The 23,107-nt window shown below is 48.3% G+C and overlaps 1 long non-coding RNA gene across 1 annotated transcript; it reads right to left on the reverse strand.

The window, feature by feature from the left end:
• Positions 1-11,200: 11,200 nt before the first annotated feature.
• LOC120649736 lies at positions 11,201-11,969 on the reverse strand. Its single transcript, XR_005665361.1, has 2 exons — positions 11,531-11,969; positions 11,201-11,431 (listed from the first exon to the last, which is right to left on the reverse strand). It is a non-coding gene; the product is annotated as an uncharacterized LOC120649736 (long non-coding RNA).
• Between the last annotated feature and the right edge of the window lie 11,138 nt (positions 11,970-23,107).

Consider the following 23,107-nt stretch of genomic DNA (forward strand, 5'->3'; position numbering starts at 1 on the left):
CGCCAGCGAACAAGGCATTGACAGCCTTGGCGTTGGCCTCGTGCTCGGACACCTAAAGAGGTGAGGTCCAAATGGCAAGCACCTCGTAAGCCTGGTTCTTGGTGATCTCCAAAACCTCGGCTCCCATGCTTTGTAAGAAGGCTCGCATACGCACCTTCCAATAAGCATAGTCCTCGCCGGCAAACACTGGGATTTTACCAAGACTCGCCATGGTCGCCAAATGGTTTTCGAACCAGTCAAGGTACTGAAAACCTTAACCAAGCTCTGATACCAATTGATGGACCGAAATGGAGACCAGAGGGGGGTGAATGGGAGCCGATTTAGAATTCTTGCAATCGAAAGCTCGGCGTAAGATCCCAAGTTCGCACCCAACCCTCAAGTCCTAGGTGAAGTGTAGAGTAGCTATAGAGGAGCTACACTAATGCAAAACAGCCCTAGGAACAAGCGAGAAGTAACGCGGAAGCATACGCGAGGAAACAGTGCAAAAACAGCATGGTATAACTCATCGGTTGATCCGACGCACAGATTTGAACAGCGTCGGTTCAACCGATGAGCAGAGCCGGCAGCAGAGAAAAAGTGTGCACCGGTTGATCCGACGGATGGGTTTGAACAACGTCGGTTCAACCGGTGTTACACACCGGATGATCCGACAAAATCGATTTAAACGTCAGTGTAGTTGTCCAGAGAGAGCTCGAAATGAACTTCTAAGCACCGGTTAAACCGACGGTCACAAATCCAAAGCGCCGGTGCAGTTGTCCAGAGAGAACGCAAAACCGATCACTCAGAGCACCGGATGAACCGACGTTGAGACAAATCAATACGCCGGTTAAACACGTAAAACCACACTCGTGGGATCGCTGGTCAACATACACCGGTTAAACCGATGCTCGTCAAGAGCAATGCACCGGTGCAATTTGCGAATAGCAGAAAACTCTAACGCAGGAAAAACCGACTCACCGGTTGAACTGACGCCAATGAGCACAAGCGTCGGTTTAACCGGTGCTTGGAAGAACTCTGTTTAGAAACGTTTTTCAGCTCGCGTTCTTCCAAGAACTCGATGATCGAGTGGCCAAATCAAATCCAAATCTCACCAAATTTTGTAAGCATGATCACAAGGGACTTGAGCACATCCACGGAAGGAATCGATGTATTACTCCATGGTTTTGGTGAAATCGACGAAATCCTAAGCAAGATTGGGGTTTTCTCAAGAACGCCAAAACTTCAATTCGAATGAGCTCGTGAATCCGAGGGTTTTAGAGCTAGGCAAGATGGATTAGGAACACCCCAAGGAGTCACAAAATCGTCAAGAAACAACCTGTCATCTTGAGTTCAAGAATCGACAAAGGAAAATCGAATTTCAAACAAATGAGGCTCAAGATGAATGAAATCAAAGTGAGTTCAAAACCCCGGAGGGCACAAGGAGGGAAGGGCCTCCTTTCCTGGTCAATTCACGTATAAGGTCTTCCCAAATCCATGTCCAAAATCCCTAACTCTAGAGAGGAGAGGAGAGGGACAGGGAGGAGGAGAGGAGGGCGCCTAGGCAGGGGGCGCTCGTCTGGCTGCCAGGGAAAAGAGTGAGAGCAGGAGAGGGAGAGGGGGTGAGGGGGTTTTTAACCACAACAACTCTCAACCCAAAAGACTAAACTACCCCTAGACTCAATTAAACACTAGAAAGCCCGTAGGGGCAAAAACCGGAAAAAAATATAAGGACTCATCCGACGGTCGAGATTCTTTCTTCGAGTCGAAGTCTTCTCCGCAATGCCGCCGTGTGGATGAAGCTCCGGTCCGCGGTTTTGGAGGGTCCGCGAAACCAGGGTAGGTGGCCGGTTTTGAGAAAACCGCCAAAACTCCACGCGTGGGAAGATTCCCGCCTCCACGCCGTGGCCCTAGACGCCATTCCCGCCTCGGCTTTCTGACGGCCCTAGACGCCGCCCGACGCCCGTCACCTCCTCGCCCGCAGCGAGGCCCTAGACGCCGTCGACGCCCGTCGCCTCCGTCAGTCCCGAGACCGACGCCCGTGCCTCCACGACTTGGCGTCTTCAACCGCCGTCCGCCTGCTTGGTTTTGTGGCGCAAACCAAGAAACCCGCCTTCCGTCGCCGCTTGCGCCCTCGATCCAGGAGTGGACGCCACAGCTGCCGCCCCGCTCGAGCTCCGGTCCCGGCTTCCCTTCACCGCCGTCCACCGCACGGTCCATCAGCCACAGCACCTCAACGGTAGCTCACCGTCGACACTCGACGCCCGTGTACCTGCAATCCAAAGACCAAGCGCACGATCACACCGCACAGTTGACAATTCACTCATCACAAGCAAGATAGAGTACTCCACATTCCTCACCCTCTTCTCTCTCCTTTCGTGCGCCTCCTGAGCGTGCCTCTGCCTACTGCGCGCGCCTGCACCTGCCGCGCCGCCACCGCCTCCTGCTGCATGCACCTCCTACCGCGCGCGTCGCACGCCTAGGCCCTGCCGCGCCACCGCAGACCTACGCCTGCCGCACCTCCTGCTGCGTGCCGCCGCCGCCTCGCCGGAGAAGAAGATGCCTCGTCGCGTTCAACATCAATATTCGTCCGTACAATTTCAACATTTTGATTTCAAATTTCGAAAAAGTTTAAGGAAAATGTTGAGTTAATCCTATCAAAATGTTGAACATATTTGCATCAATTAATTAGGCCAAATGGACTTTAAAGATGGATGACTTATCTACCTTCCACAAGAAGTCCGAAGGTAGGCGGGGAGCTAAGTTTGGAGGTGCATGAAGAATAGTAAGAGCTAAGTTGGTGCTCATCAGATCCATTCGCTGAATACTGTTCATCACCTGAAAATAAAAACTCTAACACATGAACAATACCACCACATAATAAAAAACAACTCCTTTTCAACTTTCAAGGATTATGTATCAGGCTCATTATGGCCATATTTAACTTTGATATTATTGGATACTATTGCTTACACTGTTTCCTTTTTTACCAGTCAAAAATTTGGTAGGGCGGCATGAGTGAACAAGCGCCGTCGTGTCAGCATAGTGCCTTTTTTATACAGTGTCAACATTGTGCTTTGTCGTCTGCGCCTATCATCATGACACGAGCTTCCTATGATACAGTCTCAGGATTTGACGAAGAGTTTCATGATATTAAATATCATTAATTTTGCTGACGTGGTAAGAAAAAAGAAGGATGCAGTTTCATGAGATATGAGGAGAGTTTCACCACCATAAAACTCATCTGACACACGATTATATAGTTTCTAGTCTAGATATCTGTGTCCATGAAACTCCCACTGAAACTAGCCTTAGTAAAATTATCTCTCAAGGTGCAGATAATGCTTTCGGTTATCCAGCCAGTAAACTCCTTCCATTTCTGTAGATGATATGCAACCGAGAATAGGGGGTGTGTTTAGATCCGCGAAAATCTATTAGAAAAGGTCGCATCGGACACTGTAACATATTGTAGCATTTTTTGTTTGTTTGTGGTAAATATTGTCCTATTATAGGCTAACTAGGCTCAAAAGATTCGTCTCGCAACGTACATCAAAACTATGCAATTAGTTTTTTTATTTACCTACATTTAGTACTCCATGCATGAGTCATTTGCTATATTTAATGTTTCGATGTGATGAAAAATTTGGAAGAGTTTGGGGAAGTGAACACAGCCAGGATAAAATTGTTCTACCTTTTGGCATGACAGTGCATGATCGTGAAAGCTATCACCGTCGGCCGTAGAGCACCAATGGTGGTCGGCATCCAATGGGATCTTTTGCCAAGCTTTTCATGTGCCTGTGGGCTCTTTGGTAGTCAACAAATCAGCATAAGGTGTTAGCGATAAAAAGGTAAAATTCACGGAGGATAAAGTGTCGGCATGCATTATTCTCCAACATATCTGCACTATTAATTTATCCTTGTCAACAGTAACCACTGATGACACATATATGTATTTTCTAGAATCTAGCTGGGATATCACTGTTGGTATCTTGATTATGATTAAACTAGTAAATATATCCACACATAGCTACTGGTGAAGAACTGAAGATCATAGCCCATATGCATATGTGATCAAACTATAATGCGAAACACAATTTTATATAAGTGTGATATATTATACACGTTACCGTGTATCTTTTTATTTATGCTATTGCTTAAACAATTAGAGAGTAGTAACTACCATTGCTACGATTACGTGAACACGAGAATAGCCTAAAATGAGCTAAAATACGAAATAATATATGAGCTTGTAAAGGTTATTGGGGCTTAAACATATTGTAGCACTTTCGTTATTATTCGGCAATTAATATTCAATTATGGACTAATTAGATTTAAAAGATTTGTCTCATCGTTTATAGTTAAACTATGTAATTAGTTATTTTTAACTATATTTAATGTTCCATGCATATGTTCGAATATTCGATATGATGGGCACTGTAGAAATTTTTTTGGAAACTAAACAAGACCCAGTAGCCAGCCTTTCTCGTTCAGCTGTTCTCGCCTCAGGAGACGTTCAATACTTCTGTGGGACTGACTGGAAAGCCGGACAAGCATGCCCATTTTGGGTGGTAGGCCCCCTGGTGGCAGTAGTAGCGTAGTATATAAAAAGGGGTAAATTCCATATATGGCCCTAGAAATAATATCAATTTCTTGTATAGCTCTTAAAAGTTGAATCTTTCTTCGGCTTCATTTTAACTTCTATCCTTTCTTTGCTCCTACCGTCAACTCTTTCGGTTAACTTGTGGGAACAGTACAGTGTAGTTTTTCACCCCCTTTTTTCTTAACTAAAACAACCTTCAAATCACCTCAAAGATTCTCTAAGTAACATATATTACTAAATAATTTTATAAATTAATAAATCTCATATTAGAAATACTAGAAAAGCCTGCGGCTTTGTCGCGTGGGGCTTGTATCCCACGTAGTATTGTAGTTGATGCAAACTTTAGTTGATGCATGTAGTAGTTTCCGTCGCTTCGTTATTTTTGCATAGGTGTCATGGTCAGCATCCCATTGTTATACTTGATTTATAATTTGGTATTCTATTATCGTGATGCTATTATTTATTAGTATATTATTATGGGTGTCGAAATGGAACTATAACATTTGTTGTTGTATTTATTGTGGTGAAAGAAGGGGTGACATAATTTATTAGGGAGGGCGAAACACAATTAGTCGGAAATTTAATGTATTTGTGAAATAATGTTGCAATTAAGTGGTTATATTAAAATATAATGTGTTATTGTGAAGGTAGCATAAGAAGATTAAAATCACAAGGTACTGTTCATACGAGCTAATTGACACAGTTGATGTTAAGGTCGAAAAGGGGTAGAAGTTAAATATAAGGTTAAATAAAGAAGATTCAACTTTGAAAACCATATAAGGAAGTGGTATTATTTCTAGGCTCATAGAGGAAATTTACCCTATAAAAAATAGGCCTTCAGCTAGCTCTGCTGCAGCTCTTATTTCGTCTCGGCGACCCGACGAGCGACGTGGTTGAGGCAGAAGCTGCAGCTCCGGTGCTCCTCACTTATTCCAGGCCCTGAAGAGCAGCCCGTCTCTGCCACCTTCGTAATTCCACTCCGTGTCTCATGCATGTCTCATCGGAAACAAGTTCTTCTTGTTCTCGCCTCTGTCCCCTGAATCATTCGCTTCCGTTGTTGCAGATTCCTCATCTTGGATCACATCCATCTCGTGACCTTTGGGTCGACTGGCCGGTAGAATACAAATTGTGTTTTTTTTTCAAGAATTTGCCACACAAAAAAAACCGTTTGAGATTACATGCTTTCGCCTTTCACCATTACCTGCCTCCAGCAAAAAGAGTTGGAATGTGATCCCCTGGACAGGGGACACAGCTGTGTCGATTGGACGATGCTCACTGCTCACATGGAGTGTATGTAGTCGGAAGCCAAGCAAAGTGGTAGTGTGGTATCTGATGGATGCAAAAAAAGCGCAGCATGAAGCAACGTTTGGATAAGCCCCCTTGTCACGAATCTGGTCTGTGATGATAGATGCAGTGTGTGCACCCACGTTCTCAGATACTCGATCGAGTGCCTTAATCATTCAAAGTGAAGCAGGAAGAGTACCTCGGTCAAAAATGTTTCACATTATTGACTCTTCAAGGTCTTCGAGTACAAATTTGATCTTATTTCGTATTCTATTATTCTTATAATAAAATATGAGTCTATTAAAGTACTTTGTTAGAAAAACCAACAGAAATAAGTGAGAGGTCTTTTACAGTGCACAATACTACCACTTGGTAGTATGTAGTATAAAGAAGATCTGACCGTCAATTAGAAGGGGTAAGAATGTCATTGATAATTTAATATAATTGAGGACAATTAGAGATTTTTTTTGCATTTAAGCCCCCACCCCCTCTCCGTCTACCCCTTCCCTACAGGCCGCGCAGCCCCTCGTGCATCTGCCTATCGCCGATCGCGTCCTCCCTTCCTGGCAGCCGCCCCCGTCCTCGTCGAGCTGTCAGCACCGCTTGCCTCCTCCCTTCCAGCCTACCGGCCCCTCATCCTGCGTCGTTCGTGGCGGCACCTCTGACCGGCGGCCGCCTCCTCCCCGTGCCCGCCTGCTCTGGTCGTCCTCGTCGCTGCCGGCCGGAAGATCGGGTCCCCGCTCATGGACAGGTGCCGCCGGCCTTGCCGCATGCGGGATTGTGGCCTGTGGGCGACACTGACCCCTCGTGTTGACCACTAAAATTGGTATTTGACAATAGACCGGTCTGACCAGTACGTCCTAGCAGTCTGACCGGTCAGACGCTGTAGTCGGTCCGGCAGCAGCCGACTGGTCTGACCGGTAGGGTCGACCGGTTTGACCGGTCCAAATGAAATCCGAGTACAACTAGGGATTTTAATAGATTTAGATTTTGTAATAGTATTTTTTGCGGGATAAGTCCACCCACCCTATAAATATAAAGGGTCACGGCCGATCAGGGAATCCAATCGATCAAATCAATATAACTTTTATCTTTTTACTTTCTTTTTGCCCTAACTTTTTTCCATCTACTATCTGTTGTTCCTCCTTCGTCTCTACGTCGATTGAGGGCGTTCTAGGTGGCCTGCCGATCCTAGAACAACCCTGCGTGCGCCTGCCCCGACGTGTCCCCTTCCCGGGCGACGTTCGTTGGTCTCGCCGCCGGCCTGCCCGGTGACAACCAGTCTGACCGGTATACCCGACCGGTCTGAGCATCAGCGCTGCATCGTGCCGTCGCTCATTGCTCGTTCAAACGTTTTCGTGTGTTGGCCCTAGTTCTGCGCCAACATATTTTGGCGACTCTGCTGGGAAAAAGAAGAAATAAATCGGTTGCCATGGCCGGTATGCCTAAACCTGGTGAAGTTGATTCTGCCAATATCCGGAGGCCGAATGTTCAACAACTTTCGGTCGAGCATCAAAAATTCTTGATGGTGTCCAAAAGAAGATTAGAGAAGATAAGGAGAAAGAGATCCAGAAAATTAGAGAAGAGAAGGAGAAAGAGATCCAGAAGCTGGAAGAAGAAGCCATGAACCAGTACATCTCGCATTTCTCCATCGACTGGCAAGGGAAGGTCACGACGGATGACGTCTTCGACGCTTCACAGTTTGAGGTAAAATTCAATGAGAACGAACAACCTATCCTTAATTCCGAAATAGCTAATGCTATAGATGATGCTGTTTCTTCTCATGTGAATAATAAGTTGGAATTTATTGACCAAAATATGCATGATATGTTTGACGATCGCTTTAGCCGAATTGAAATACATCTTGGTATGAAATCTGTCGGTAATAATGCATCTACATCTAATACAGATAAGACAATGCATGGTTCAGCAATTTCAACTAATAATGCTAATGTGACTAATTCGGCTAATCAGCGAAACCGAATTAATTATAATTCAGCACCTCATGCAAATGTACCACATGGGGCAGCAAGTTCGTTGTGACATTCTACACCGCCGAACTTTGCTCAACCTAATAATACACCGATCACTAATCGGCTTAACGCCGATGATGTTGGATCGGGTAGTATTAAAGATGAGGTGATTAAGATATTTCGGCAAACTTTTGGTATAGAGTCTAAAGCCAAATGCCGATCTTATCAAAGACCATACCCTGAGAATTACGATTATGTTGCATATCCTCAAGGGTTTAAAATTCCTGAATTTGTTAAATTCACAGGTGATGAAAGTAGAAATACATTGGAGCATATTGGTCAATTTATTATACAATGTGGTGAAGCTAGCACTAATGATATTTACAAATTGAGATTATTTCCTTTATCTCTATCGGGTGCTGCATTTACTTGGTTTATTTCATTGCCACACAATTCAGTTTTTACTTTTGCTGATCTAGAGCAGAAATTCCATGATTATTTCATTACTGGTGAAACTGAATTGAGATTGTCACATCTTTCATCAGTTAAACAAAAAATACATGAAGTTGTTTCTGAGTATATTAGAAGATTTAGAGATACTAGAAACCGATGCTATAGTTTGACAATTTCTGATAGAGATTTAGCTGATCTAGTTTTTGCTGGTTTACTTGATTTTCATAAAGCAAAGCTAGAGGGACAAGAATTTTTAGATGTTAGTCAAGTACTACAAAAAGCTCTGGCTAATGAAAGCCGAGCTAAAGAAGCTAGAGATTCTCAAAAGTCCAACGAAAAACCTAATCGTCCTGTTTATGTGCTTGGGTGTGATTCCAATTGTTCGGACGATGAAGGTAAAGATGTTTATACCGCTGAATTTGTTTGGCCCTCCAAAGATAAACCTTGCGTGTGCAGTTCTCTTAAGCCGATTCACAAAGATCGGCAGGAAAGATTTATTTTTGATGTATCCAAATGCGAGAGAATATTTGATGAATTGTATATGAATGGATACATCAAAATGTCGCATGTCATACCGCCGCTTGAAGAATTAAAGCAGCGAGCTTATTGCAAATTTCATAATATTTTCTCTCATGCGACTAATGATTGTAATGTGCTTCGGAGACAGATTCAATCGGCTGTTAATGAAGGCCGAATAATTGTTCCACAAATAAAGGTGGATCAGAATCTTTTTCCTGCACATACACATGTGCATACACATGTGCTTGAGTTGAGTAATTCTAAAGTGTTAATTCGGCCAAATCAAGCCGAATCAACAAAAGAAAAAAATATAATTATTGGTGAAGAGATGTCTGAGCCTTCGAAATCTCATCAGGAAGCTCCAGCAAAGAAGATCCCTGAAGATTCGTTGAAGAATTCAGTACTCGGGGGGCAAGACAAGAAGAAGACCGACAACAAGTCGACCGGTCTAACCAGCCATAGCGGCGGTCTGACCGGTTCGACCGGTATAACCGGTCATGGGACCGGTCTGACCGGTGTACTCAGTAAATCTGGAACTCCTCCAAAATCAAGACAAAGCTGAGTTTTAAAGAACTCTTGGCCAAATATAAGAAGAAAGGAGTCGTCCAGAAGCAGAAGGGACGGCCAGATAAGGTTAAGGATACAAAGCCATCATCGTCTCAAATGCAATTGAGTTTTAGCCAAGGTAATTTATTTAATGGGCCGATCGCTCCTTGGTATTGTTGGTATCTTTGTTATATGCCTTTGGATTATAGTAGGATGCACATGCAGTCATATTATATTCATTATCCTTCTATATATCCAAGTTTTACTTCGCAAAGACCGATTAGCGATAATTTGGTCAAAAGGGACACTGATTGCAGCAAGGAGCGTGAGAAGAACATAAAACAAGATTCAAAATATCTACAGCCGAGGTGGTGTCCCTCGGGTTTGTCTCACACTCAAAAGAGGAGGTTGCAAAGGATGCGCAAGAAAGAGTACATGGAACAGCAAGCGGAGGTTGTACCAGCAAAGTCGGCGACCATGAAGCAGGTATGGAGGCCTAAACAAGTTGTTTCGTCGTCAGCTTGAAGAAGAAGCAAGTTATGGCCGATAAATTATTATCGCCCTTAGCACAAAAAATGGCCAATATATTCATCGCCCTTAGACAATTTTGGTCCAGAAGAGTGTTCTTTGGCACACAAGCTTTGCCAAAGAACAGGGGGGCATATGTTGACAACCAAAATTGGCATTAGACAATACAGACCGGTCTGACCGGTACGCCCTAGCGGTCTGACCGGTCAGACGCTGTAGTCGGTCCGGCAGCAGCCGACCGATCTGACCGGTCCAAGTGGAATCCGAGTACAACTAGAGATTTTAATAGATTTAGATCTTGTAATAGGATTTCTTGCGGGATAAGTCCACCCAACCCTATAAATATAAAGGGTCACGGCCGATTAGGGAATCCAATCGATCAAATAAATACAACTTTTATCTTTTTACTTTTTTTTTGCCCTAACTTTTTCTCATCTACTATCTGTTGTTTCTCCTTCGTCCCTACGTCGATTGAGGGCGTTCTAGGTGGCCTGCCGATCCTAGAACAACCCTGCGTGCGCCTGCCCCGACGGGTCCTTCCCGGGCGACGTTCGTTGGTCTCGCCGCCGGCCTGCCCGGTGACAACCGGTCTGACCGGTATACCCGACCGGTCTGACCGATCTGAGCATCGGCGCTGCATCGTGCTGTCGCTTGCTGCGCATTCAAGCGTTTTCGTGTATTGGCCCTAGTTCTGCGCAACACTTGCGCGTCCTCCCCATGCCGCCGCCGCACGTCCTCCTTGCCTCGGCATTCTGTCATGTCCCCTGTCTGACGTTCATATGTCACCAGCTCACCGCACGTCCTCCCCGTGACGGCCGCCGTCGTCTGTCCTCCATGCGCCAATTGAGTCTCCATCAGGTATTGAACTCGGAATACAGGCGTACAACTGCAGTCGAATCTGCAGCTAATACACATTCATGTACTAGTGTGCGTAAAAGTTTTGGGGAGATCTGCACGCTGGTATCAATGCGTCTCCTAAATTTTCAGCTCTGAACCGTAGTTCTCTTAGTTGGCTTTCATACACCTTTGGCACAAAAGTTCGTAGCAGTTCATGGCAGCCCGGTTCTGAGAAAGAGCAAGAAATCCTTTGCTAATTTGAGATGGCAAAAATGTTTAGATGTGTTCGGATGAAATGTAGCTGTTGATTTCTGACTTGCCTTCGATCACTCAAGAGTACACAAATCAGCCAAACCTGATTGGTTTAAGGCGCTAATAACCAAATAGGTTTAGACCTGAAAGTATTGAACCTTCTTGAGTTCTTGTTCTGTTGATTAAAGCGTTTCAGTTTCGTGTTCATTGGTATCCAGTTTCGACGGCAATGTACAAACAAAACTGGAAACAAGATGCTAAAATTTTGATAACACATCCCTTGTAACAAATACGTATATATATTGCTAAGAAATAGGAAAACTGGGTCCATTGACAGGATATTATCCTAACTATACACAACCATTTGCATCTTGAATCTTCACATGGGCACTGACAAACGTGAGGTAGAGCACCACAAGCCAGCTACGGCAACCATTGGTAACGGCTGGACAGACACACCACTCTGCCAAGTTGATCAACAGAAATGAATTAGTTGTTTTTGCATTTGAAAGCAACACGATATCTAACGTCAACACACATCGATGTGGTCAAATGTACAGACTTGAGAGATCATAGATGCTTTTCTGAATTAGTTTGGAGCCGTTGACAGAGTGCCATCTGAAATGCAGCAGAACCGACAATCAAATAATATGGTGTAAGAAAATTCAAAATTAGCAAGAGCGGAAAGAAGCAGTAGCTTGCTTGCTGATCACCACGATTGTATAACGATCTTGTATGGGATGGTTACATGGAGCAGTAACTTGCTTGTTGATCACCACAATTGCAGTGCCTCATCCAACGTTTTTTGTGCAAATGCGTCCTCAATCACCTACCAAACACAGCTTTTGTGTGCTAGCACTCATCCATGTCAGAGCAGTTGCATGTGTGTGGAACAAGAAATTCAGATGCAAATTAAAGACATTCTACATAAGAACAAAATTAATCATAATTTCCAGCAAAAGGAGTTAAATAAATTTACCTCTTTCTGTGAGCTCTGCATTATATATCCGACAGGAATTACCTCTTTAGCTGATTGCAAAGCTGAGTTTTCCCATAAATGAAGGTCAGCAATGCCTCGTCCATTGGCAAAGCTGAGTTTTGCTGTTAAAATTATACTCATTTTGTTTTAATTAATTTGAGCAGAAGAGCAGTAATCCATTTCACATGAGAATTACACCGGTAATCCAATAATGTACTCCTAAACGCAAATCACAAGCTCAATGTCAAGTGAAAAATAGTAAGTAACCCTAGGTGAATTCTGAGCACAACACTACGTGTTTGGCAACTAAATACTTTTAGGATTATGTGGCAATTGATGTTTTTTTACCCTTGTATATATCTTAGTCAGGGCATCAAATATTTATGACTGAAGAGTGAAGCTTTAACTTTGTTTCTTTTGGGATACTGGAAGTGACCGGGCCATTTTCATCCAAAATTCCGATGGAAATGTGGGAATAACCCGATATTTCCTTATATATTTAGTACCAAAGTTTCATATCAGAAGCAAGTTTCAGAAAACTATTGCAGCTCTATATGCTTATGGGTAACGTTTTGCAAGTGTAGAACCTTCAATTGACAAGTATAAAGAAGGTGCTGTATAAGAATGCAATTGCTTCGTCTCTAATATGTTTATACCGTAAATGAGTGCCCACGGTTACTTAGTAGACAAACTTTTTTGACAACATAGGGTTTTGTCGTCTCCTTTGACGACATAAGCTTTCCATCAGCCCATTGGTAATTAAATTGTCTCTATCTCACGGTGAAGATAATGCTTTGAATTACCCCACCACCAGTAAGCTACTTCCATCGTCTCCAGAGATAATGTAATGCAAGTGAAGAGGATAAAGTTGTTCTACCTTCTTTGCAAGGACAATGCACGAAGCATGATCGTGAAAGACTGAAAGCTGTCACCATTGATCGATCGTAGAGCTCCAACCGTATCTTTTGCCAAGCTTTTTCATGTGTTTGTGGGCTCTTTGATATATAGTCAGCAATTCAGCATATGAAGCGTTAACAACAACAAAAATAAATTTCATGGAAGATAAATCGCCATGGGTGGTTCGCCAACATATTATCAGTAGATCGTCTCAAGAGTGCCACTGATAAATATATATAATTTTATAATCTATCTGAGATATTACTCTTCTAGTAGCTCTGTGCCTTTTCTTATGTTTACAACAGAGCAGCCCAAATTGGCCTGGATAACTCCTTTGAAGCAGGCATTGATTTTGAATAACTGCTCAATCAAACAGGGATCATTCGGGGTGCAAATTGGTGATTCTTTGGTTCACCTCCAACTCTCTTTACTTAAAACATTTATCCTACTTTTTAAAATAGAACATCATTTTAAACAAGCAGTACAAATATTCGAACTAAAGAGGATTGGAAATGCACCTATTTGATGTCGTGCAAAATAGGCGCTTTGTCCAACTTCACTCCAAGGGTCAAGTTCATCCATCAACTTTCAAAAAAAGCCAATTTAGTCCCTCCACTTTTGTTTACAAAGTCAAATTCATCCTTATATTAATTTGATGCTCCATAATACCATGGGACTAATGTGAGAAAAGTCATCTTTACCCTTGGCTATTTCCTCTCCTTCACAATTCACATGTTGAGCATTGCTGTGGAAAGTTGACCAAACATATGCATGTTGTTCTTATATGATCTAGATTAAATTAAATATGAAAGGGCACTTCAATAAATACGAGAGACAACAAGCCAGGAGAAAAAATAGTGGACCTATTATTATGTCACATCATTGCTTAATTACATCAATATAATAATGAAAATTGAGTGTGAGAAGGAGCCAAGGGTAAATATGACTTTTCACACCAGTCTCATGCATGTTAGTAGTAGCAAGAGCCACATCAATACAAGGATAAGTTTGACCTAAAAATAAAAGTTGAGGGGCTAGATTGGCCTATCTGAAAGTTGGGGGACCAACTTGACCCTTATAGCAAAGTTGAGAGACTAAAACGTCTATTTTGCCTTCTGAAAATGATATGGATAAACTGTAGCACGACTGTTGCACACTATTACGCACTATAGTAATGTCGGGTACCATGATTAGGGGCACCCTAACAAAGGGACTAAAATCGCCCCAAAAACGCAAACACATGTTAGGCAACCGGGCCCACAAAAACCTACAGCCTTCTTCCAATCCGGAATAAAGAAAAGGACTCAAAGAAGCCCAGTACGCGGCCCACGTACACAGTGCGGCCCATCCAAAACCCCTCGAACCCACGGGGCGATCTCCGCCTCGCTCAAGGGCTCCCCGCCGAGACCCTCGACCGCGCCCCGCGTCTTCGCCTCGCTCGAGGGTAGCGAGCCTACCCTCGAGAGAGCAGATCGACTCCGCCTCTCTCGAGGCCACCCCTCGACAGGAAGGACAAACAGCCCTTCCGCTCACCCGCCCGCCATACAGAGGCATTAAATTCCAACCACTCCTCCGCAGCATCCGGGTCGGACGGCGTCAGGCAGCCACTCCGCACAGTGGCTGTGACTGGAGTCCCGTCCGCCAAATCCGGTCACTGCTCCGCCATTCTGGACGCTATGGCGGCACTGTGGAACCTACGACGCAGTGCAAGACGTGCCCGGCACTGCTCCAGCCACTGTACTGCCAACTCCCCATACCTCCTTCATACTTTCTCCTCCGCGGAGCCCTCGAATGGCATGGACACAGCCCTCGGAAGCGGCCCCGACCTTGATCAGGACAGGACCCAGGACTACAGGACCCTCGGAACGCCGCCACGCCACGCCTGGGGGACGGTACCCCCTACAGCAACCACCACGCCGCCCGCTGTAGCTACGAGGACGCCGGCACGATCTCCGCAAGACCAAGGACGACTGCCACACCAGACGCTATACCCCACAGTGCACTTTCTACAGTGCTCGACCACTGCACCCCCGCGATTTGGGGAGAAGATGACGGCTTCTCCTTTCCCCCGTGCATGTACACCACCCCTTCTTGTGTCTATAAAATGGGGAGGCGGGCTCTATCTCAGGGGGACGTTCGTCTGGATAGAATACAACACTCAACACCACTCATAGAGCACATACGCGCTTTTGAGCCCCGATATGGGCACTCGCCTCATTTAACCCTTCCTCCAGCAGAGACCTGGGAGCTTCCCTCCTTCTCTCGTCTCGCTTGTACCCCCTACTACAGGTACCGCCTACTACAGGCACCCCCGGTGCAAGACAGTATATTGCTCTCGCACACTCCTTTGCTGGATGTACGGCCCCACGGCCGGAACTAGGATAAACCCGTGCGTTACTATGTTGCCTCTTGCATCAACCATCTGGGACGAGGAACACGCAGCATCATCACTAGTTGATGCCGGACCACCAGGTCAGGACATCGACAGTTGGTGCGCCAGGTAGGGGGCGCTGCGTGATATTTCTCTTTTGTTTCCATTTGATCTCTAGGCATGGCGACCAGATCCAACCCATTTCCCATGGGCGCCTCAGATCCGCTCCCAGCGGGATACGAGATTCGGTTCGGGAGTCTTGAGTTCAGGGCAACCGGCAATGGTTACCTCATGGAGCTCCTCTCGCCCAGACGCAACCCCGACACTCCGACATCACCAGCCCGGCGCAACAGGCGCTCGGGCCAGCGCTCGCGACAAGCGCACATGGAACGGCGCAGTGCGGCATGCCTCAGCTCCCCCACGTGGGTTGAGGTTGGCATGTCGCAGCTCAGCGTCGCGGCCGACGGAGCCACCACCTCGTCATCACGTGCTCCAGCGCCATCTACGCCGGCACCACCATCGACTGCAGCCCCAGTGCCTCCCAGGAGGGCGCGACTTCGCCGTCGCCCTTTCCCTTCGGAATGCGCAACGCTGCCACCTATGCCTCTTCATCCAGTACCAACTTCACCCTGTACGAGGATCTATCGGGTCATCACCTGCACTCGATCCGCAACCTCATTGTGTCATCTCCTGACGACTCCTACTCCCAGACGGCGGACTCGATCGCCGACGACATCAACTTCTTCATGGACAACTTCACGGCCGAGGAGGCCGAGGACTACTCCGGGGTCCGAGACCTCGATGCTTTCTGATTGTTCTAGCTCGCGGCGGCGTACTGCCTCACCTACTCCGAGGACACCAGCGAGGGGGATTATGATCCCACCCGGGAGTGCTTCATGGTCCAGCTCGCGAACGGGCAAATCGGCGACGCTCTGGGCAATGACGGGAACAGCGGGGCAGACGCGCAGGCAAACCAAGTAGTGGAGCCTGTCGCGACCCCTTCTTCTTCGTGAAGCTCAGCGGCGCGGCAGGCACAGCTGGTGCAACTCAAGGAGCTTCAAGCTAGGCTCGACGAGCAGCGTCGGCAAACACAGGAGCTGCACACTGCGCTCGAGCAGCAGCGCACCGCGCGTGGCGCGCAGGCCCGGGCGGCGGGGCACGTCGCCCGGGAACGGATCCTAGCCGACAGCGCCGACGGACCACCGGAACTGAAGACGGCCAGCGAGAAACTCGTCGCTGCGGCCTACCTACTCCAAGCGATGCCCGAGCCATCTATGACTTCGGGTCGTAACCTGCGCCACGAGGCACAGGTGCTCATCGAGCAAGCTGCTGTGCAGCAGGCCGAGAGCGCCCGAAGGCCAGAGGTGCAGCACACCAGGGCCGCGAGGCCTCGGTGCACTCTTCCCCAGAAGGAAGGGGCAAGGCAGCCGCAGCAGACGGGGCGAAGGCACCCTCGGTGCACGACTGCATCGAAAGGACTCCCGCAAGGGAGCGACTCCACGACACGCGTGGACACGCCGGCGACGGCGACGCCCGCAACATCATCAATGGCAGGAAGTACACCCCTCGACGGGGTGGCCGCTTCGACCTCGAGCACGACATGGGTGAGTCACCGGAGGCTCCGGGCACCCGTGTGTTCAGCCGGGAGATTCGTACCTCTCCCTTTCCCTCGCGTTTTCGACAGCCCACCACCCTCGTCAAGTACTCGTGCGAGACCGATCCCACGGTCTGGCTCAACGACCACCGCCTAGCATGCCAGCTGGGCAGTGCGACGGACGACGCGGTCATCATCCACAACCTCCCCCTTCACCTCGTTGATGCCACACGAACGTGGCTCGAGCACTGGCCCGCGGACCAGATCCACGACTTTGCCGACATAGTCAAGATCTTCGTGGGCAGCTTCCAGGGCACTTACGTGCGCCCTGGGAACTCCTAGGACCTCAAAGGGTGTCGGCAGAAGCCCAATGAGTCCCTGCGCGACTACGTGCAGCGTTTCTCCAAGCAATGCACCGAGCTCCCCAGCGTCACCCACGTCGAGGTCATCAATGCCTTCCTCGAAGGCATGACATGAAGGAACCTGGTGTACGAGCTTGCGCGAAGCCGTCCCACTAGTACAAACGAGTTGTTCGACGCTGCCACCAACTACGCCGCCGGCGAGGAGGCAGTTGGTGCCATTTTTTACGAAAAGACAAATAAGCGCAAGGAAGATGTGCCCGCAGAGGGCAGCAGCGCCAAGACCAACGCCCCCGCTAAGAAGCAAAAGCAGGGGAAGAAAGGAAAGAAGCCCGCCCCACCGAACTAGCGCGGACCGGGATAGACGGAGGACTCCGACGAGGCCTTCGTCGCTGCCCCAGACTGTAAAGGACCTCGAGGCCCCCCTTGAGGCGGTGGCGGCCTGTTCGACGATGTGCTCAAGAAGCCGTGCCCTTACCACAAGGGCTCGGTCAACCACACCCTTGACCTGTGTGAGATGCTTCAGAAGTACTACAACTGTGTCGTGCATCGCGACGAGGACAAGAAGAAGGATGCTGGCGACAAAGGTGGAGACGACAATTTCCCCCCGGTGGAGAACGCCTTCTTCATCTTCGGAGGGCCGACGACGAACATGACCAAGGCCACACCATCCTATCTCAATTGGTTGAAGGATACCATTTCCTTCGGCCTCGAGGACCACCCCGACTACGTCCCACACCTGGGACGGTACCCGCTTGTTGTCGACCCCATCATCGGCAACACTCGCTTCTCCAAGGTGCTCATGGACGGAGACAGCAGCCTCAACATCATGTACGCCCATACCTTGGAGCTCATGGGGATTGGATTGGACAAGCTCCGCCCCAGCAAGTCGTCATTTCATGGCATGGCGCCAGGGAAGTGAGTACAACTCCTCGGCCAGATCGACCTACCCGTCTGCTTCAGTACGGCAGCCAACTTCCGTAAGGAAGTTGTCACAGAGCAGTCCAAATAATACCAATCAAGTGCAATAATTAACACTTAAACTCAAACCAGAATTACTGCACTCAACCAGTACACTCAGACCGCCTGCTGTAACCAGGATCGATTACACAGGAACTCTCGCCAAAAGACGAGCACAGATGATCGATTACCGGCAACAAAAACGTTCAAAGTCATTTACAACCCGAGTTTAACAGAAGCACCAACTTAAACTACAATAAGTGTTTACAAGCCAGATTTACAATTCAAACCTCAGAGTTCAAACGCAGCAGAAAGTAATTTAGAGTTTAAAACAAGCTTCAAAATACCGTATGATAACCAACGTCGCAGACAAAGACGAGCTTCACACCTTGCCCACTGATGTGAGGCTCACCTGCCCGAACTTCACGGAGAAGACGGAACCCACTCGACCGACCATCCCGGAGGAAGTGGTTGACCGATCCACGAGGCGCAGATCTCCTCGGAGTCCACCGGAACGCATCCTGCTAAAATATATGGCAACAACCAGCCTGAGTATTCTAATACTCAGCAAGACTTACCCGTCCATGGGTATACTTAGCCCATTAACTAGACATGAAAGGCTTTTTGGCTCTAGAGTTATTTTGCTGAAAAGCAGCTAATATTGAATCCTTACTTTCAATATTTTAGCGCCAATTGAGTTGACTGCTATAACTTAGGTTTGCCTAGTACTCTAGAGCATACATGGTTGATCACATTAATCTTTAGAAACATACAACTCCATTTTTCCATTCCAGTCTCATTCCACTTCTTTACTACGATGCGACGAAGTAACCAAGGTTCTCATAACCGCGAGTCATGGCGAATCGATCCGATTTAACCTTGCAAGGTGGACCTAACACACACGTCACATATAGGCCCCGTCGGACCCTACGTGGCAACCCTTCACATATGCACACCGAATAGGCGAACTGCCCTGCGACCCGGGACTGCTAGCCCCACCGATACCAACGAAGGGTCAGCCATGAGTTTGTATACTAGCTCCACTGGTGAAGACAGTATCAAGTCCGCCTACCGATGCACATATGGTACTGAGCTTACCGGTTTCGACTATCTCCTACTCCCGGCATGTGGTTAGTACTGTTCAAATTTGGTCAGCACTGCCAGCAATGGTACGGTCCTCAATCGACACAGGTGGAGGCTTACTTTCCATCCATTCCATATCCATAACCAAATCCATCTCCGCCCGGTCTCCATTTTTCCTTTCTTCTTCTCAAGGATTCGTTCTCCAGCAACTTTTCCATAAGTAACAAGACCTATCTCTCGTGAGTGACAGGAATCACTCGACTTCTACCAGATTTACTTAAGCATAGCAGTACTAGCGATAACTGAACTAGTAGAGACACTGGGTAGCCAAGATTATGCATCTATGGTTCCAATCAATTCCTTGAACGTAAATGCACAATACTTTAATATAACATGTAGTAATTAAAATAAGGGTCATGCTCCGGGGCTTGCCTTGCCAGTCAGCGGGGTTAGCGACTTCTGGATCTGGCTCGACGGCTGCTTCGGCTCGTGGTTCCCCTGCTTGCGGCTCCTGGATCGGCTCAGCAACCAACTCGTAGACGGCTTCGCTCGTGATGTCTACACATATGAAAAAGGATGCCATGCAATAATTAAAATGGTGCAATGAAATGATACAAGTGTTCACGAGGCAATGGTAACTCCGAAAGAAAGATTACTTGGCAGCGTAAAAAGGAAAACTGCGGCTAGGAGCGAAACACATGTAGGAACTCAACTTGCCGACATGAATAAAGCAGCAACAATTTACTAGCATGAAAATACAACGACAACACATGCAAGAAAAATTTATTAACTTTTATTGCAATAAGGAAAACAATTATTTTTTTTGCCCTAGCAAAAGAAACTGAGCAACAATAGATCCACAATTATGCATATATGCTATGCACCTGAAAAATTTTCAGTGGACTACCTATACAAAAAGTAATCTACTGAATAAATTTCTTATTTTTTAGAGCCTTGGAACAACCGGTATTAAATCAACTAGCTTAAACGCAAACCACAATTTTAGCAGGGGCAAAAGTGATATTTCACAAGCGTGAGCATTTTTCTTCTAAAGATCTTCATTTTAGAAACCTAACAAAATTTAGTTTGCATTTTTCCCATTTTCCTGTAATTTGTTACACAATTATGAAATATCATCTAAATAAATAACAAAGAAAACATAAAGAAAAAGGGGGCTGACAGCTGGGCCCCATATGCAAGTGGGAGCCCAGCTCCCAGCCTCCTCTGCTTTGCGCCCGCACGGCGCTATGGCCCTGGCCGGCGGCGCTCCCAGGCTCGGCGGCGGCCGGCCAGCGGCGCAGCAAGACCAGCCGCGGCCCGGGCGGGCCTGCGGAGCCGCGGCGCGCGCACAGGGCGGCCAAGGGCGCGCGCAGAGCAGGGCGGCGGCGCACGCGGAGCAGGGCGGCAGCGCACGCGGAGCAGGGCGGCGGCACACGCGGAGCAGGGCGGTGGCGCGCGGCGATCCGCCGGCGGCGGCGCAGGGCGGCCACGGAACGGGGCGGCGCGACGCTCAACGGAATCGGGCGGGTCCGGGGCGCGCGGCAGCGCTGCGGGGGCCTGCGCAGGGGCGTCCCGCGGCGTGCGCTCGCGGTGGCGGCATGGCCGCCGCGGCGGTGCAGCTATGCCCCGGCAAGGTCGGTGCCGGAATGGAGGGGGAAAAGGGATGGAGAGCTAGAGTGGAACGTGAGGAAGCTCACCGCACCCTCGATTTGGGCGGAGTACGGCCGGAGGTGGAGCTCGACGGTGAGGGCGAAGCTTCAGGCGGCAACAATGGCGGACGCGGCGGTCGGGAGCTTGATTCGGCCGACGTGCGGCACGAACGGGCTCAGTGAGGGGCGGTGGAGGTGGAGGGCGAGGTGGTGCGGCTTGGGGCGCGGAGAATCGAGCGGGGGTGGCGAGGATGGCCGGCGTGGACGCCGGCGGCGGCCTGCTCGGCTCTGCTCGGCACGGCTCAAGGACGAAGGAGGAGGAGGAGGAGGAGAAAACGGACACGGCTTCGTGGGAGATAAGGACGGTGCGTGAGCACGGCGGACGAGGGTCGCCGACGGCCGACGCGTGGCGTCGCCGGCGACGACACGGGGTCGCGGTATGGGCGCGCGTACGGCTTCACTGGAGAGCCCAGTAACCGGATTGAATTCGTTTGAAATGATTTTGAGCAAAGTTTGACCACCCAAAACTCGAAACTTCATATGGGAACATGAAATTTGGCCAAAATAAAAGTTGTAGTGGGATAGAAGATCTACAACTTTGCTTTTGGGTGAAAGTTGATTTGATGCTCGAATCATCGAGAAAAATGGGGTCAAACACGGCTAAAACAATGTTTACTATGCGAACATGATTAACGCTAACGACGCGTTTACGCCATGATTAGCGATTAAGCACGCCATTAGCGTAAACATTAACACTAGGGTGTTACAGAAGTGCTCACCTTCGAGGTGGTGGGGTTTCGGGGAGCCTACCATGCCATCCTTGGCCGTCCCTGCTACGCCAAGTTTATGGCCATCCCCAACTACACCTACCTCAAGCTGAAGATGCCGGGTCCAAAGGGTGTCATCACCGTCGGCTTCTCATTCAAGCACGCCTACGAGTGCAACGTCGAGTGCATCGAGCACGTGGAGGCTCAAGCGGAAGACGAGGCCCTCGCAGCCACCCTCGACAAGATGGCAAGCGAGGCCTTAGACTCCATGCACCGGCCCGCGGGCAGCTTCGAACCCGCCGAAGGTATCAAGAAGGTGCCCCTCAACCCAAATCACCCCGACGACAAGGCGTTGCAGGTCAGCGCCACCCTCGATAGCAAATAAGAAGTGGTGCTCGTCGACTTTCTCTGCACCAACATAGACATCTTTGCGTGGAGCCCCTCGGACATGCCCGGCATACCAAGGGAGTTCGCCGTGCACTTCCTTGACATCCGACCCAACTCCATGCTGGTGAAGCAGCGCCTACGATGCTTCGACGAGCTCAAGCGCCGGGCGATCGGCGAGGAGCTGCAGAAACTTCTGGCGGCCAGATTCATCAAGGAGGTATTACATCCCGAGTGGCTAGCTAATCCTGTATTAGTAAAGAAAAAGAATGGAAGTTGGAGTATGTGCGTAGAATATACTAGTTTAAATAAAGCATGTCCGAAGGTTCCCTTTCCTTTGCCGCGTATTGATCAAATCATTGATTCAACTGCGGGGTGCGGACTTTTATCCTTTTTTATGCTTATTCTGGTTTCCACCAAAATAGTATGAAAGAGTCCGAGCAGCTCGCGACCTCTTTTATCACACCTTTCGGCATGTACTGCTATGTCATGATGCCTTTTAGCCTCAGAAACACCTGAGCTGCATACCAGCGGTGTATGCTTCACGTATTCGGGGACCATATCGGGCGGAACCTAGAGGCATATGTTGATGACATCGTTGTAAAATCCAGGAAGGCGGACGACCTGGTAGCCGATCTCAGGATCGCGTTCGATTGTCTAAGGGCCAAAGGGGTAAAACTCAACCCTGAGAAGTGCGTGTTCGGAGTCCCTCGAGGCATGCTCTTGGGCTTCATTGTCTCCCAGCAGGGCATTGAACCCAACCTTGAGAAAGTCTCGGCATCACTCGGATGGGATCGATCCGGGACCTAAAGGGGGTACAGAGGGTCATGGGATGCATAGCGTCCCTTAGCCGATTCATCTCGCGCCTCGGCGAGAAAGGCTTGCCTCTGTATTGGCTCCTAAGGAAGTCCGAACACTTCTCGTGGACCTCTGAGGCTCAAGAAGTCCTCGACAGGCTGAAGGCATCGCTCACTCATGCCCCCATTCTCACACCACCCGTAGACGGCGAGCCCCTCTACCTGTACGTAGCTGCGACGGCCCAAGTGGTCAGCACGGTGATCGTCGTCGAAAGACAAGAGGAGGGCCATGCTCTGCC

This window comes from Panicum virgatum, chromosome 9K (genome assembly GCF_016808335.1).
Source record: "Panicum virgatum strain AP13 chromosome 9K, P.virgatum_v5, whole genome shotgun sequence".
Lineage (NCBI taxonomy): Eukaryota > Viridiplantae > Streptophyta > Magnoliopsida > Poales > Poaceae > Panicum > Panicum virgatum.